This window comes from Nannospalax galili, unplaced genomic scaffold (assembly GCF_000622305.1).
Source record: "Nannospalax galili isolate Female #2095 unplaced genomic scaffold, S.galili_v1.0 scaffold364, whole genome shotgun sequence".
NCBI lineage: Eukaryota > Metazoa > Chordata > Mammalia > Rodentia > Spalacidae > Nannospalax > Nannospalax galili.
Genome location: NW_008352752.1, coordinates 3,181,438 through 3,188,200, shown reverse-complemented (window position 1 = coordinate 3,188,200; position 6,763 = coordinate 3,181,438).

The following is a 6,763-nucleotide window of genomic DNA, read 5'->3' as shown; positions in this document are numbered from 1 at the left end:
CTGCTGGGCGCGAGCCGCAGACCCGCCCGTGCTCCGCCGCGCCCCCTTCCCCCTCCCCCGGGTCCCCCACCTCCTGGCTCCCGGCCCCGCCCTCTCCACCCCTTCCTCACCCAGGACAGCACGTGGGAGACTGGGATGCCCCGAGGATGCCTGCCAGGAGGCTGGGAGGGCGACTCCATCAAGATGCTAATGACGGCGGCGACGGGGGCGGGAGGGGGTGTACCTGGAGGGAGGGCCATTCCTGGACCCTATTCCACAGGTGGGAGCCTCACCAAGCATGCGGGTGCTGCCCAAGTTATTTCTTAGTAGTTAGCACTTGGGGAGGAGACACATGCCATTTGATCGCCCTACTCTGCCTTATCCAGGGTCCAAAGGTTTGAGATCTTAATAGAATGGGGTCATCTAGCCTGGCCCCTCATGTGCCGCCCAAAGAGAAAATTCCACAAATAAGCCCCCTCCCTGGGGACAGAGTTGTTTTTTACCAAAATGAAGGTGTGAGGCAGCGATTACTTGAGGTGATTTAAACAAAGCAGATTTTACCAGGGATTAAGAGCCGGAACCCTAGAGCCAAATGGTCAGGGTGGCTTCCTGGATTCTGTCTGCACTCCCCTGTGACTTGGGTGACTGGCCCTGTTCATTTGCCAAATAGCACTTCTTCCTTGTGGGTTGCTAAATGTAAATGGAAGCACTGGATAGCTGGTATCAATTATTATCATCACCATAAGGGGACCGAGATCTAGTTGATTATCTCCCTATTCTGGCTCGGCGAAGAGGGGCTCTTAGACATTGGTGCAACACGTTGGAGGGCTGGTGTAGGCCCTGCGTTTTAATGAGGTCTGTCTGGTACTAATAACAACCCCCAGGGGGTGAGGAAACACTGTCTTGTTCGCAGGAACTCATCTTGTTAGCTCTACTTGGGGATTTTCTTCCTAGTAGCCAGTGGGCTTCTGTTCCTCTCCACCATCCCACCCCTGGTTTGTTTCTGGTTTCCCCTCCTTTTCCTCTCCACCCATCACTTTCAGGCATCCTTCCCCAGCTCTATCCCAGGGTTCTCCAGCCTCACCCTCTACATTTGAGCTTGTGCTCTAGGAGAGGAGTAAGACAGGATAGGCAGCCAGGACACTTCTAGAGTTGAACACCTATTTATGAAGTCAAAGGGAGGTGTCCACCTAAAGATCTTGCCCCTGGGCCTGGGGGTCAGACCCTTCGGTGCCAGTCAGTGGTCAACAAGAAAACACAGTTGGGATGGGGGAAGACAGGGAGAGGGGAAGAGAGAGGGAAAAAGAGAGATTGATTTAAGAAAATCCTTTCCACTCTATAAAATTTTGCATGCAGTTTTATTTTGGTGTATGGTTTTAGTTTTAGTTTTTTCGTTTTGTTTTTCTATTCTGATAGTTTTCCTCTACTCGACATTTTCCTTGGTACTAACACTGGGTATTTAAGTGTGTTTGGTGACATTTTCCCTGCCTGGCCCTAGCTTTTTGAGTGTTTTTCTGAAACTCTTGACCAGTCTTCCAGTACATTCTGATGCTTTCTACCTGGCACATAGTAGGTGTTTGATAAATGTGAATTGTATGAACTTATAGGACCCAGCTCTTTAATAGCTCTGTATAGCCTGCATTCAACAATTATCCAAAATGTTGATTCTTTTTCACCTGCAATATCCAATGAAGACCCAAGCCTTGGACTCACATTGTATACAAAGCTACTTCTATTTTCCCCTAGGCTGGCCAGTTAGGGGACAGACCCTGGCAGCTGGGCCTTACCTCTAACTGACCTCATCTACCCAGCTTCAACCCCAAAGATGCTGGAACTGTATCCTGGTGGGTTACCTTGGCAACCTCACAATGTCATCTGTTAGAATGTCCTAGGGCGGCAGCTTTTAATTCTATCACAGCGGTCTCATCGGGGGTCGTGTAATAGTGCTGTTTTTCCTCTGCTCACACTTCCTTCCCCTATGATTTAACACTAAGTACTTGGGGAGGGAGCCGAACACGGGGAAAACCAAGCTATTACTGCACAACAGGTCACAGATGTCCCCAGAACTGGGATCCCGCATGTTGGAAGTCGATGAAATGCAGGTCCCAAGTTAATGGGGAAGCTGGTTCTCCTCATGCCCCCTGTGGAAAGGAGGAGTTAACCCAGTCTAGGCAAGTGCAAGGTCTGTGTAATTCATGTCAGAGCTCCAGGGAAGGAGCCCCTACCCCCTGCCCCACCCCCACTGGAACAATTCTGTCCTGGCCTCAGCATTACCCCACTAGGGCGATGGATGAGGAGGCGTGGGCATCAGCAGCCAGAGCAATTTTGCTGCAACCTAGCTATGCTGATGCTTATGGGAAAGGGGAACCCCAGACAACATCCTGTTCTGCTCACCTTTTCCCACCCAAACCCAAACCAGTTCTACCACAGGTCAGACCCACCCTGCTCCCAATGTAGCTACAGCTAATTCCACTTCCCATGACTCTGAAGAGAGCAGGAACCACCTAGGGAAGAAAGTGGACATGGCAAAAGCATTGAGACCCAAAGCACTATTTATTCACAAGACCAGGAAACACGGAGCTTATGCCCACCCTGTGAATGGGCATGCTTCAGGGCTGGTTAGGAGAGATAAGTCAGCTCATCTACACCCCAGAGATGTGAGAGCTATTCATCATTATAGTAAATATTGGAAGTTGCTGTGCAGCCAAGGTGAGGTCACCTTTGGCCACAGTTCCTCCACAGTTACAGGAAGCTGCTCCATGAAGGGTGACTGTGGTTCCTGTCGACAGACATGGTGGCAGAGGCCCCAGTGCTGTGCCCCGGAGCCAGGGGTTTCTGAGCAGCCCCTGCCCTTTGTTCACTGTGATGGAACAGCTGTGGCAAGATGGTTCCTCTGGGTCACCCTGGAACAGAGCACACTCTAGCCAGTGTCACAACATGCCTTTGACTACCTCTGGGGAGTGAGGGTGTGAAATGGGGTGGGGACAGAGAGCTTGTTATGGCATTTTTTGCATACGCATTGATCTGCCCAGGACAGGGACTTTTGTCCAAAGTCTAGTCTAACTAATACTTAGAAAATGCCACCCACAGGCACTGCCAATTGGAGGAAATGTTGAATGAGAGCTAAATATTCCATTCACCCCCCCATACAATAAAAAAAAAAAATACTGTTATTCTGCTCTGAATCTGCTCCTCATTTTACCTCTGAATTCCCAGCCTGTGTGACAAGCAGTTCAGGGGACAGGGGCCCTCCTGTGGCTGAGATGGAATTGGCTCTCTGGAGCAAAGAGCCATTAGAGACTGAATCTCAGGAATAGTGTGTGAAGCTCGCTGCTGTTTACATCTCACACAGCCTGAGGGATTGCCTGGCTTTGCCCAAACCATCCACATCCACCCACCTTCATGGTTTAGTCTGTTAGTGAAACACATCTGTAGGCTTATTTATATTTGTGAATAAATTTTATCACCAGAGATGAGGGTGAATATCACCAGAGGTGAATATATGAATATATATCAAATATATACATGTTGTCGTGCATGCGTGTGTGCATGTGTTGGGCAATGAATTCCCATATGTGTCTGTATCATATATATTCCACAAATATAAAAAAAAAAAAAAGATTGTAGAAAAAAAGCATTAGTCTGTGTATTTGTTCCTTTCCTCATCACTGCGCTGAAACACCTGAAAGAAGCAACTTAGGGAAAGAAGGATTTATTTTGACTTACAATTTTGGGGAGATAGAGTCTATCATGATCTATCATGATGGGGAACCCATGGTGACAGGAGCTTGCTCAAGTCTCTCTGCAGGTCAGGAAGCAGAGAAACAGGACCTGGCTATAAACCAAGGCTGGCCACCTAGGGACCAACTTCCTCCATCTAGGTACCATTTCCTAAGGTTTCACAGCTCCCAAAACACTACCAGCTGAAGGCCAAATAACATGAATCTGTGGGGGACATTTCACACTGACCCTAAGAGTATGTGAGTTGCAGGACATGATTTGCCTATGGTAACTGGTATGGTCCCCCCTCTTTCACCTCTCCATCCTCACTATTTTGGGCTGTACTGTACTAATCAGTTCTTTTTCCATCAGTTTAGACATCGAGAAGAAACACAGTTTTCACAAAGGGTAAGAGTTAGGGCAACAATACTGGGGAAAAAAAAGTCAGATTCTTGGTTTTTGAGTTTTCAAAGTCAAGGTCCAAGTAAGTATAAAATGAAAAGGTTGAAAAATAGGAAATCAAACCAAAACACTGTCTGGTCGTATCTCCTTTCCTAAGCTCACTCACCATACCATAGATGCATGCCTTCCACAAGCCAATAAAACCTGCCAGAGTGGAGAAGGAGGAGCAAGGGGAAGGAGAGGAAAGGTCTAAGTATCAGGAGGGGTAGGGATAGTCCTGGGTCTGACTGGAGCCAGGATGCTAAGCACACCACCCTCAACATAAGTGGAAAGTATGCCTGCAAATCCTTGGGAACCCTGTGCACAGCTGCTCTGCTCCTGGAACCTGTGCAGGGGGTTAGGGGATCCAGACCTCTGGCAGACCCAGGAGGTGTGCTGTTGGGATTGACGCTGAACTCCAGCAGCAGAAGCCACAGCAACCTCAGGAGCATCCGGAGACTAACTCCCACTCCAGGGCTCAGACTTTGCCATTTCAGTTTTCTTGATTCCGTGATAAAATGCCCACCAAGAGCAGCTAACAGAAGGAAGTTTGCGTTGGCTCACAGTTTGAGAACACAGTCCACCATGGCCTGGAAGGCATGAGGGCAGGAGCAAATCTACCTGGAGTAGAGGAGCGTAAGGCGCTTGGTCACATCATATCATCAGTCAGGAAGCAGAGAGAGGTAAAGGCTGGTGCTTGCCTGGCTTTCTCCTTTCTCCTCTTATTCATTCCAGGCCCCCAGCCCATGGGATGGTGTCACCCATATTCAGGGTGGGTCTTCCCTCCCCAGTCAAACCTCTCTGGAAACATCCAGAGGTGTGTCTCCGTTACAAAGCAGCACTGTGACCACTGTGTTTCTGTGGCAACTGCTCTTCCTGGCTCCTGGTGGTTGGGAGAGGCCATGACTAGCTCTTGCTGGTCAATTATGAGCAGAAGTGGGATGTATCACTTCCTCAACAATTAATATTAGGACAGATCCTCCAGCCTCTTTCTTGCCTGTAGCAAGGCTGCTGGCTGATCTACGGTCCTGGAGTGACTGAGATGCTGAGCAACATGAACAACAAGCCTTGTTCTTTAGCCACGGAGACTACATGTTTTTTGTTTCTGCGGCATAACCTCACCTATCCTGATACACTCTGCTAGAACTCATCACATTATGGAAACTGTCCTAGTTTTGTTTCTCATTGCTATGAAAAAATATCCTGACCAAAACAAGTTAAGGGATAAAGAGTTCCAGAGGGACAGAGTCCATCATAGAGGGGACGACATGGCAACAGGCAGGGAAGACATGGTGACCTGATGGCTGGAGAAGGAAGCTGGCTGAACACATTGCATCTGTACTCAGAAAGCAGAGACAAAACAGGACGTAGGGCCAGGCTATAAAACCTCCAAGCCCCAGTGAGGTACTTCCTCCAGCAAGGCTCTACCCTCCAAAGGTTCCCTAACCTTCCCAAAGAGCACCACCAGCAGGGGACCAAGTGTTTAAACACACGAGTCTTTGGGAAACATTTCAGATTCAAGCCACAACAGAAAGCATCATGAATTTATGTGGGGGCTGGAAGGCCAAAGGCAGAGAGCCACTTAGAAGAAACCTCCTGCAAGAATCTGGAGCCCTTGTTTCAGTCTCCTGAAACCTAAAACACAGCAAGAATCCACCAAGTCTCTATTGAGGAGCTCTAAACAGGTTCTGTTCCTGTCCTCAAAAAAATTTCAGCTGGCCACACCGTGGTGGTTTGAATGAGAATGTCCATAGGCTCCAAGTATCTGAACACTCTATCCCCAGTTGGTGGCACTGTTTGGGGAGGTTTAGAAGGTGTGGCCTTGCTGGAGGGAGCACATCACTGGAGGAGGGCTTTGAGAGTCCACAGCCTTGCCCATTTCAGTTGGGCTGAAGACATGAACCTTCTGCTTTCTGCCCCAGCCACTGCCTGTTGCCACACCTGCCCACCATGATGAACTCTGATCCCTCTGGAACTGTAAGCCCAATAAACTCTTCCCTCCATAAACTGCCTTAGCCATCCTGTTTTATCACAGCAGCAGCAAAGTAACTAATACACATACACCAGTGGTTAGCTCATGGCTTCAAGTAAAATGTGTCTTAGAGATATCAAGAGACTCACCCAAAACGACACAGTTAATAAATTGTCAGCTGGGACCGAAACAGGCTTCCTTCACTCTTCTAAGCTACCTTGAAATAACAGAATCTGTGTGACTTCAGGGTAGCTGAAATTTCATTCCAGACTGCCTTGCCTCCTTCCTTAAAGCTTGTTTAATGTTTTTCATCACATAATTAGTACCTAGAACAAAGACCTGACCATAGGTATTCTCTAAATGTTTGCTGAATGAATAAATGAGTACAATGAGAAGTCTAGAGAGCTGCAACTACTGAGGAATACAAGCTCACTAATATTAAGCCATCACTCCAGGGCTGGGGATGTAGCTCAGTGGTAGAGTGCTTGCCTAGCATACATCCTGGGTTCCGTACCTAGAACTGAAAAAAAAAAAAATCACTCAACATAAGTGTTATGTCTGATCCAAATAAGTTTTGAAACACTGATACTCTTCAATCAGTATTTTCTATATTTTATTGCCCCCTCCCCATCCCCTCCCTCTCCCCCTCCC